This window comes from Lolium perenne, chromosome 2 (genome assembly GCF_019359855.2).
Source record: "Lolium perenne isolate Kyuss_39 chromosome 2, Kyuss_2.0, whole genome shotgun sequence".
Taxonomy (NCBI): Eukaryota; Viridiplantae; Streptophyta; class Magnoliopsida; order Poales; family Poaceae; genus Lolium; species Lolium perenne.
The window spans coordinates 154,899,473-154,911,830 of NC_067245.2; positions in this window are offsets into that span (position 1 = coordinate 154,899,473).

Consider the following 12,358-nt stretch of genomic DNA (forward strand, 5'->3'; position numbering starts at 1 on the left):
CACGTAAATTGGCATAATTTTCTGAGTTACCTACAGAGAAAACAGTCCAGATTCGTGACAGCAAAGAAATCTGTTTCTGCGCAGTAATCCAAATCTAGTATGAACTTTTCTATCAACGACTTGGCACAATAAAACACTAAACTAAGATAAGGAGAGGTTGCTACAGTAGTAAACAACTTCCAAGACACAAAATAAAAACAAAGTACTGTAGGTAAAAACATGGGTTGTCTCCCATAAGCGCTTTTCTTTAACGCCTTTCAGCTAGGCGCAGAAAGTGTGTATCAAGTATTATCGAAGGGTGGTACTTCTACAGCGGGGTGTGGAGTTTTCTCAACTATGCATATTATCTTTTCTATGTGAGTTTCAGAGGCTCCCTTTTCATTAGTCTTGGGCTTGCTACTCTCATCAAACAAATCTTCAGGAACAATCCAATCAAAATTCTTTTCTAGTGCCTCACACATTCCCAAGAGTTTGCAAGGTATTGATGTTTTAATATCCCCCTCATAATTAACTTCATTAGTGTACTTTTGTCTATCCTCTTCCATCCTCTCAAGGGTACTGGCAAAGTTGGTATAAGAGCCTAGCATATTATATTTAGTGAAGACTTTTCTAGCTTCTCTCGCTATTCCCCCAAATTCTTTAAGAAGGGTTTCTAATACAAAATCTTTCTTTTCTCCTTCTTCCATATCACTGAGTGTAAGAAACATATGTTGAATCACAGGATTAAGATTAACAAATCTAGCTTCTAACGCGTGTACTAAAGAAGCAACCAGCAATTTCATAAGTGGGAGCAAGTTCTACCAAGTGTCTATCTTCAAAATCTTCGACCGTACTAATATGAGTGAAAAAATCTTCTATATTGTCTTTCCCAAGGATAGACCCTCGGCCTACCGGTACATCTTTAAGAACAAACTTAGGAGGAAACATGATGAAATAAGTAAAATAAATGCAAGTAACTAATTTTTTTGTGTTTTTGATATAGCGCAGCAAACAAAGTAGTAAATAAAACTAAGCAAGACAAAAACAAAGTAAAGAGATTGGGATGTGGAGACTCCCCTTGCAGCGTGTCTTGATCTCCCCGGCAACGGCGCCAGAAAAAGAGCTTGATGGCGTGTAACTCACACGTTCGTTGGGAACCCCAAGAGGAAGGTATGATGCGCACAGCAGCAAGTTTTCCCTCAGAAAGAAACCAAGGTTTATCGAACCAGGAGGAGCCAAGAAGCACGTTGAAGGTTGATGGCGGCGGGATGTAGTGCGGCGCAACACCAGGGATTTCGGCGCCAACGTGGAACCTGCACAACACAACCAAAGTACTTTGCCCCAACGAAACAGTGAGGTTGTCAATCTCACCGGCTTGCTGTAACAAAGGATTAACCGTATTGTGTGGATGATGATTGTTTGCAGAAAACAAAGAGAACAAAGATTGCAAGAGATTGTATTTCAGTATAGAGAATTGGACCGGGGTCCACAGTTCACTAGAGGTGTCTCTCCCATAAGATAAACAGCATGTTGGGTGAACAAATTACAGTTGGGCAATTGACAAATAAAGAGGGCATGACCATGCACATACATATTATGATGAGTATAGTGAGATTTAATTGGGCATTACGACAAAGTACATAGACCGCTATCCAGCATGCATCTATGCCTAAAAAGTCCACCTTCAGGTTATCATCCGAACCCCCTCCAGTATTAAGTTGCTAACAACAGACAATTGCATTAAGTATTGCGCGTAATGTAATCAGTGACTACATCCTTGAACATTGCACCAATGTTTTATCCCTAGTGGCAACAGCACATCCACAACCTTAGAACTTTCTGTCACTGTCCCAGATATCAATGGAGGCATGAACCCACTATCGAGCATAAATACTCCCTCTTGGAGTTACAAGCATCTACTTGGCCAGAGCATCTACTAGTAACGGAGAGCATGCAAGATCATAAAAAACACATAGACATAACTTTGATAATCAACATAACAAGTATTCTCTATTCATCGGATCCCAACAAACGCAACATATAGAATTACAGATAGATGATCTTGATCATGTTAGGCAGCTCACAAGATCCGACAAATAAGCACAATGGGGAGAAGACAACCATCTAGCTACTGCTATGGACCCATAGTCCAGGGGTAGACTACTCACACATCACTCCGGAGGCGACCATGGCGGCGTAGAGTCCTCCGGGAGATGAATCCCCTCTCCGGCAGGGTGCCAGAGGCGATCTCCTGAATCCCCCGAGATGGAATTGGCGGCGGCGTCGTCTCAGTAAGGTTTTCCGTATCGTGGCTCTTGGTACTGGGGGTTTCGCGACGGAGGCTTTAAGTAGGCGGAAGGGCAGGTCAGGATGGGGCACGAGGGGCCCACACCCTAGGTCGGCGCGGCCAGGGCTTGGGCCGCGCCGCCCTATGGTGTCGCCACCTCGTGGCCCCACTTCGTCTTCTCTTCGGTCTTCTGGAAGCTTCGTGGCAAAATAGGACCCTGGGCGTTGATTTCATCCAATTCCGAGAATATTTCGTTACTAGGATTTCTGAAACCAAAAACAGCAGAAAACAGCAACTGGCACTTCGGCATCTTGTTAATAGGTTAGTTCCAGAAAATGCACGAATATGACATAAAGTGTGCATAAAACATGTAGATAACATCAATAATGTGGCATGGAACATAAGAAATTATCGATACGTCGGAGACGTATCACCCCCCCCCCCCTCACGTGTGATGGGAGACAAGTCAACATGTGGAAAGACTCAGAGGTATAGCTCAAAAGGCATATACGTGGACTCTAAGGGGGCAACAACAATTTTAGGATAAATTGTGAAAGCCAGGACTCGAACTCGAGACCCTGGCTCTGACACCATGTCAAGCTTCATGGACTAGCCAACGCAACCAAAAGTCCGAACTGATGGAAAGGTCTAGGCAATCCACTTATACAGTTAAACATTGCTTACCCTTCAGGTGGTCACAGGGAAGCTCTCTAATAGATCACTTAAGACAAAGGGAATTAACTACAGCACAGGACTTATACTTAAGATGATATATATTTGTCAAAATTTGAATGTATCTATATGCTTTCACTGTCTAGATACATCTGAATTTGGACAAATCTCAGACACTTTCGGTGGGACAGAGGTAGTATATAACTGTGTATACACTAACTAGTGTCTAGTTTTGGCGAAGTTTAGACTAGTTTCGTGGGATGGATGCAGTATAACTGATATATTGGACACTCGATTTGAACACATGAATGACCAATGTCCTTAGCTTACATAGTCGTATTTATACTGTGAGCATGAACGATGAACAATGCTGCTGTTTGAATATGGTTGCCAGTAACACCCTATTCGTCTCCATTTCTAATATTGCAAAAAACCTGATGCTCCCGTTTGTAATCCCGCCACCGGTGGTGGATGATCAGCAGTACGCGTGGTTCCTCGTTCCATCTGCTGATGGCAAGCGATTGATGATCATCCTTACAGTAAACAAGATTGGGATTGCCAATGCTGAAGTACCTCCTGACATTCCCTATGCTGCTAATGGGCTTCAGCTACGGCAGTATCCTCCTGTTGCCACCTACGTCTTTGAGTTGGATCCCTTATCTACTGCACGTGCAGGGGACTTTCTTTGGAGGCAGGTTAACAGCCTCAGCCACCACTCTCTGTTCCTCGGACTCAATTAGCCAATCATTGCCAACCTGAAGAAGCGTGAATCCAAAGCTCCTGATGGTACATTGGTTCCATTCACGAGGAAAAACTGCGTCTACACAGCATACCGGAATATTCGTTATAATCAATACCCTAAAATTTTGCGCTGCAACCTCCAGCCAGATGAAGGTGAGACTGTGGGAGTTATCAGCCTTCCCAAGGATGGTTGGGATAGTGTCCGACAAGCGGCTATGTGGTTTAAGCCTGCTTTAAACATTGCCCGTTCGGTGTTACCTTTAAAAAAACAGTGACACTTTTTTATTATGCTTGAAGTGTTGAGAAGTAGTACACTGTTTTTAGTATGTACTAGTTTGAATCAGTTTATTTGAACACTGCCCTGCTTTTGTATTTCGTGTTGCCTTCATATTATAACCCATGCATGGCTGTTTTAGGATTGACTTTATTTCAGCACTATAATTACAATGTGTGTACGTCCTTTATAATATAGCCACCTCTTGTTGATCATACTCATGAGAGGACCATTCATATTTTTTTCGCCGCTAAAGGGTAAAGTATCCACTGGCACGGGGGTGTGTTCGGTTCCACCCCATCCCCAAACCGAACATGCATCAACTACGAGCAAGGAAGTAGATGTGCGACCTAGGTGACTGTGTGAACCAAAGAAAAAAACATGTCAATACGGAACTGATGTACATACGACAACTCCTATATGATATGCGTATGTACGATTGAGCATCTGGAGGTGTGCTGCCACCTGCTTCCTCACACGAAGGGTTGGATCTTGTGTTTCGTACACGGATCGGACTGAAATTGTCGTGTGCATAGCAAGGTTCATGTCAATAAGGCTGAGTTTGGCATCTAAATCTAGGCAACAAATACTTTTGGGTTCCAACGGCTATTGATGTCTACGCCCCCGTCCTTTTCCTGTAGACAGTGTTGGGCCTCCAAGAGCAGAGGTTTGTAGAACAGCAGCAAGTTTTCCCTTAAGTGGATCACCCAAGGTTTATCGAACTCAGGGAGGAAGAGGTCAAAGATATCCCTCTCATGCAACCCTGCAACCACAAAGCAAGAAGTCTCTTGTGTCCCCAACACACCTAATAGGTGCACTAGTTCGGCGAAGAGATAGTGAAATACAGGTGGTATGAATATATATGAGCAGTGGCAACGGCACCAGAAAAGTGCTTTGCCCAGGACAGTAAACAAGCGGAGTAACGCAGCGGTAGTAACGCGGTAAAACGATAAACAAGCAGCGATAGCAGTATTTAGGAACAAGGCCTAGGGATCAGACTTTCACTAGTGGACACTCTCAACATTGATCACATAACAGAATAGATAAATGCATACTCTACACTCTTGTTGGATGATGAACACATTGCGTAGGATTACACGAACCCTCAATGCCGGAGTTAACAAGCTCCACAATTCAATGTTCATATTTAAATAACCTTAGAGTGCATGAAAGATCAATTCGACTAAACCAAGTACTAACATAGCATGCACACTGTCACCTTCATGCTATGTAGGAGGAATAATACACATCAATACTATCATAGCAATAGTTAACTTCATAATCTACAAGAGATCATAATCATAGAATAAACCAAGTACTAACACGGATGCACACACTGTCACCATTACACCGTGCAGGAGGAATAAAACTACTTTAATAACATTGCTAGAGTAGCACATAGATAAATTGTGATACAAAACACATTGCAATCATAAAGAGATATAAATAAGCACTTCACTATGCCATTCATAACAGTGAATAAGTATTCTGTGAAATATAGCCTAAGAGACCCACACGGTGCACACACTGTCACCTTTACACACGTGGGACAAGGAGTCTCCGGAGATCACATAAGTAAAACTCACTTGACTAGCATAATGACATCTAGATTACAAGCATCATCATATGAATCTCAATCATGTAAGGCAGCTCATGAGATTATTGTATTGAAATACATAGGAGAGAGATGAACCACATAGCTACCGGTACAGCCCCGAGCCTCGATGGAGAACTACTCCCTCCTCATGGGAGCAGCAGTGGTGATGAAGATGGCGGTGGAGATGGCAGCGGTGTCGATGGAGAAGCCTTCCGGGGGCACTTCCCCTTTCCGGCGGCGTGCCGGAACAGAGACTCCTGTCCCCCAGATCTTGGCTTCGCGATGGCGGCGGCTCTGGAAGGTTTTCTCTGGTTTCGTCGAACATGTCGATGTTTTTAGGTCAGGGACGAATATATAGGCGGAGAGGCGGCGCAAGGAGGCGGCTGGGGCCCCCACACCATAGGCTGGCGTGGCCAGGGGGCCACCCGCGCCGCCTTATGGTGTGGGCCCCCTGCTGCCCGCCTCCGACTCTCCTTCGGTGTTCCGGAAGCTTCCGGGAATTCTAAGACTTTCGATGTTGATTTCGTCCGATTCCGAAAATATTTCCTTACTAGGATTTCTGAAACCAAAAACAGCAGAAAACAGCAACTGGCCTTTCGGCATCTCGTCAATAGGTTAGTTCCGGAAAACGCATAAATATGACATAAAATGTGAACAAAACATGTCGGTATTGTCATAAAACAAGCATGGAACATCAGAAATTATAGATACGTTGGAGACGTATCAGCATCCCCAAGCTTAGTTCTGCTCGTCCCGAGCAGGTAAAACGATAACAAAGATAATTTCTGGAGTGACATGCCATCATAATCCTTGATCATACTATTTGTAAAGCATATGTAGTGAATGCAGCGATCAAAACAATGTATATGACATGAGTAAACAAGTGAATCATATAGCAAAGACTTTTCATGAATAGTACTTCAAGACAAGCATCAATAAGTCTTGCATAAGAGTTAACTCATAAAGCAATAATTCAAAGTAAAAGCATTGAAGCAACACAAAGGAAGATTAAGTTTCAACATAGAGTAATATAATAAGTGCAATATGCAAGTATGTAGGAATCAATGCACAGTTCACACAAGTGTTTGCTTCTTGAGGTGGAGAGAAATAGGTGAACTGACTCAACAATGAAAGTAAAAGAATGGTCCTCCATAGAGGAAAGCATCGATTGCTATATTTGTGCTAGAGCTTTTATTTTGAAAACATAAAGAGAGCATAAAAATAAAGTTTTGAGAGGTGTATGTTGTTGTCAACGAATGGTAGCGGGTACTCTAACCCCCTTGCCAGACAAACCTTCAAAGAGCGGCTCCCATTTTATTTTATTTTTGGGTGGCACTCCTTCCAACCTTTCTTTCACAAACCATGGCTAACCGAATCCTCGGGTGCCTGCCGACAATCTCATACCATGAAGGAGTGCCTTTTTATTTTAGTTTTATTATGATGACACTCCTCCCAACCTTTGCTTACACAAGCCATGGCTAACCGAATCCTTCGGGTGCCGTCCAACAATCACATACCATGGAGGAGTGTCTATTTTTGTTAATTAATTTGGGACTGGGAATCCCATTGCCAGCTCTTTTTGCAAAATTATTGGATAAGCGGATGAAGCCACTAGTCCATTGGTGAAAGTTGCCCAACAAGATTGAAAGATAAACACCACATACTTCCTCATGAGCTATAAAACATTGACACAAATCAGAAGTGATAAATTTTGAATTGTTTAAAGGTAGCACTCAAGCAATTTACTTTGGAATGGCAGGAAATACCATGTAGTAGGTAGGTATGGTGGACACAAATGGCATAGTGTTGTTTGGCTCAAGGATTTGGATGCATGAGAAGTATTCCCCCTCGATACAAGGTTTAGGCTAGCAAGGTTGTTTGAAGCAAACACAAGCACGAACTAGTACCACAAAACTCACATAAAAGACATATTACAAGCATTATAAGACTATACATCGTCTTCCTTGTTGTTCAAACACCTCACTAGAAAATATCTAGACTCTAGAGAAACCACTCATGCAAACCAAATTTTAACAAGCTCTATGTATTTCTTCACTAATAGGTGCAAGGTATATGATGCAAGAGCTTAAACAAGAGCACAACAATTGTCAAATATCAAGTTATTCAAGACATCATACCAATTACTACATGTAGCATTTTCCGTTTCCAACCATATAACAATTAACGAAGCAGTTTCAACCTTCGCCATGAAAATTAAAAGCTAAGAACACATGTGTTCATACGAACCAGCGGAGCGTGTCTCTCTCCCACACAAGCATTTATTCAAACAAAAACAAAAATAGAAACAAACAAACAGACGCTCCAAGTAAAGTACATAAGATGTGATGGAATAAAAATATAGTTTCAGGGGAGGAACCTGATAATGTTGTCGATGAAGAAGGGGATGCCTTGGGCATCCCCAAGCTTAGACGCTTGAGTCTTCTTGATATATGCAGGGGTGAACCACCGGGGCATCCCCAAGCTTAGAGCTTTCACTCTCCTTGATCATAATATATCATCCTCCTCTCTTGACCCTTGAAAACTTCCTCCACACCAAACTTCTCATAAACTTCATTAGAGGGGTTAGTACATAAATAACTCACATGTTCAGAGGTGACACAATCATTCTTAACACTTCTGTACATTGCTCAAAGCTACTGGAAGGTAATGGAACAAAGAAATCCACCCAACACAGCGAAAGAAGCAATGCGAAATAAAAGGCAGAATCTGTCAAAACAGAACAGTCCGTAAAGATGAATTTTTAATAAATACTTCCGTTGCTCAGATCAGAAAACTCAAAACTAATGAAAGTTGCGTACATATCTGAGGAACACGCACGTAAATTGGCATATTTTTCTGATTTTTCTACAGAGAAAACAGCCCAGATTCGTGACAGATAGAAATCTGTTTCTGCGCAGAAATCCAAATCTAGTATCAACCTTCGATTAGAGGCTTCACTTGGCACAACAAAACAAAAAACTAAGATAAGGAGAGGTTGCTACAGTAGTAAACAACTTCCAAGACACAAATATAAAACAAAGTACTGTAGCAAAATAACACATGGGTTATCTCCCAAGAAGTTCTTTTCTTTATAGCCATTAAGATGGGCTCAGCAGTTTTAATGATGCACTCGCAAGAAATAGTATTTGAAGCAAAAGAGAGCATCAAGAGGCAAATACAAAACACATTTAAGTCTAACATGCTTCCTATGAAGAGGAATCTTGTACACAAATAAATTCATGAAGAGCAAAGTGACAAGATTAGGAAGATAAAACAAGTATAGCTTCAAAAATTTAAGCACATAGAGAGGCATTTTAGCAACATGAAAATTTCTACAACCATATTTTCCTCTCTCATAATAACTTTCAGTAGAAACATGAGCAAACTCAACAATATAACTATCAAATGAAACATTCTTATCATGAGTCTCATGCTTAAAATTATCATTTCTCTCCACATAAGCATAATCATTCTTATTAGTTGTAGTGGGAGCAAATTCAACAAAGTAGCTATCATTATTATTCTCATCAAGTGTAAGAGGCATAGTATAATCACAACAAAATTTACTCTCCATAGTAGGTGGCACCAAAAGACCACTATCATTATAATCATCATAAATAGGAGATAAAGTATCATCAAAGAAAATTTTCTCCTCAATGCTTGGGGGACTAAAAAGATCATGAAAACCAGCTTCCCCAAGCTTAGAACTTTCTATATCATTATCAACAATGGTGTTCAAAGCGTTCATACTAATATTACTACCAGCATGCAAATAAGATTCCATAGGTTTTTTAATTTTCGCATCAAACAATCCATGTTTTAAATCAGGAAATAGCAAAAGAAGCTCATTCTTGTCCATTATGCCAAACTAGTGTAAACAAGAAACAAAAAGATGCAATTGCAGGATCTAAAGGAAATAGCTTCGAGTACTTACGGCGCCGGAAAATAGCTTAGTAGCCGAGATCCGGAGTGTGAGTACCTTTTACCTTTCCTCCCCGGCAACGGCGCCAGAAAATAGCTTGATGTCTACGCCCCCGTCCTTTTCCTGTAGACAGTGTTGGGCCTCCAAGAGCAGAGGTTTGTAGAACAGCAGCAAGTTTTCCCTTAAGTGGATCACCCAAGGTTTATCGAACTCAGGGAGGAAGAGGTCAAAGATATCCCTCTCATGCAACCCTGCAACCACAAAGCAAGAAGTCTCTTGTGTCCCCAACACACCTAATAGGTGCACTAGTTCGGCGAAGAGATAGTGAAATACAGGTGATATGAATATATATGAGCAGTGGCAACGGCACCAGAAAAGTGCTTTGCCCAGGACAGTAAACAAGCAGTAGTAACGCAGCAGTAGTAACGTGATAAAAACGATAAACAAGCAGCGATAGCAGTATTTAGGAACAAGGCCTAGGGATCAGACTTTCACTAGTGGACACTCTCAACATTGATCACATAACAGAATAGATAAATGCATACTCTATACTCTTGTTGGATGATGAACACATTGCGTAGGATTACACGAACCCTCAATGCCGGAGTTAACAAGCTCCACAATTCAATGTTCATATTTAAATAACCTTAGAGTGCATGAAAGATCAATTCGACTAAACCAAGTACTAACATAGCATGCACACTGTCACCTTCATGCTATGTAGGAGGAATAATACACATCAATACTATCATAGCAATAGTTAACTTCATAATCTACAAGAGATCATAATCATAGCATAAACCAAGTACTAACACGGATGCACACACTGTCACCATTACACCGTGCAGGAGGAATAAAACTACTTTAATAACATTGCTAGAGTAGCACATAGATAAATTGTGATACAAAACACATTGCAATCATAAAGAGATATAAATAAGCACTTCACTATGCCATTCATAACAGTGAATAAGTATTCTGTGAAATATAGCCTAAGAGACCCACACGGTGCACACACTGTCACCTTTACACACGTGGGACAAGGAGTCTCCGGAGATCACATAAGTAAAACTCACTTGACTAGCATAATGACATCTAGATTACAAGCATCATCATATGAATCTCAATCATGTAAGGCAGCTCATGAGATTATTGTATTGAAGTACATAGGAGAGAGATGAACCACATAGCTACCGGTACAGCCCCGAGCCTCGATGGAGAACTACTCCCTCCTCATGGGAGCAGCAGCGGTGATGAAGATGGCGGTGGAGATGGCAGCGGTGTCGATGGAGAAGCCTTCCGGGGGCACTTCCCTGTTCCGGCGACGTGCCGGAACAGAGACTCCTGTCCCCCAGATCTTGGCTTCGCGATGGCGGCGGCTCTGGAAGGTTTTCTCTGGTTTCGTCGAACATGTCGATGTTTTTAGGTCAGGGACGAATATATAGGCGGAGAGGCGGCGCAAGGAGGCGGCTGGGGCCCCCACACCATAGGCTGGCGCGGCCAGGGGGCCACCCGCGCCGCCTTATGGTGTGGGCCCCCTGCTGCCCGCCTCCGGCTCTCCTTTGGTGTTCCGGAAGCTTCCGGGAATTCTAAGACTTTCGGTGTTGATTTTGTCCGATTCCGAAAATATTTCCTTACTAGGATTTCTGAAACCAAAAACAGCAGAAAACAGCAACTGGCCTTTCGGCATCTCGGCAATACGTTAGTTCCGGAAAACGCATAAATATGACATAAAATGTGAACAAAACATGTCGGTATTGTCATAAAACAAGCATGGAACATCAGAAATTATAGATACGTTGGAGACGTATCAGCTATCTACAAGGTATTTGCTATAGGCCTACTTGCTCCGGCTGTCGAAGCCCAATAACTACAAATGGGCCTTTCTGCTCATGCAATGTTGGCCCTTTTCTAAAGAACCACAGATCCTATGATTGGCAAAAAACAAAAACACGGAGATTCTACATAAAAGTTGTTTGTATTTATTTTGAATTATTGGGTTGCAATTTTTGAAACTGCTCATGGCCAATATGAAAATCCTTGATCACCCCATACCCACATAGATCACGGTATGTTCAAAAATTCATAAAGTGGATTTGAAATTTAAAACATATCCTAATAATTCCATGATTTATTCTATTAACTTGCAAGATCTTGGAGCGAAAGAGCTTGTATTAGTCTGCGAAAATAATACTGATAAACCTGTCGTTAACAAGAAATGAAGGTTTATCGTTCAGAGAGGATGCCATGTGGGACCCATGAGACAGTAGCGTCCTCAACGTTTCAAAGAAAAAGGCAAGTAGCCCGAAAATAGGGGTAAAAAATAAATCCTACAAAGGAAACATTTATAGTTCATAGAGGCTGACATGTGGGACCGATCTGCCAGCTGCATCCTCAACATTTCGAAGTCGGCAGGGATCAGAAGAAAAAGGCAAATAGCCAGAAATTAGGGGTCAAAAATAAATCCAAAAAGGAAACTTTTATTCTTCATAGAGGATGACATGTGGGACCGACCTGCCAGCAGCGTCCTCATCGTTTCAAAGGCCGCAAGGGATCAAAAGAAAAAAGGCAAATAGCCAGAAATTAGGGGTAAAAAATAAATCCAACAAAGGAAAGGTTTGTTGTTCATAGAGGCTGACATGTGGGACCCATGAGCCAGCGGCGACCTCAATTTCAAAGGCGGCATATGATCAAAAAGAAAAAGGCAAGTTAGCAAAAATCAGGGGGTAAAAAAAATCTAAGAAAAGAAACTTTATTGTACATAGAGGATGACATGCGGGTCCCATGAGCCAGCACCTTACTCAACGTTTCAGAGGCGGCATGAGATCAAAAGAAAAAGGAAACTGACCAAATATCAGGAGCAAAAAATAATCCAAGAAAAGAAAC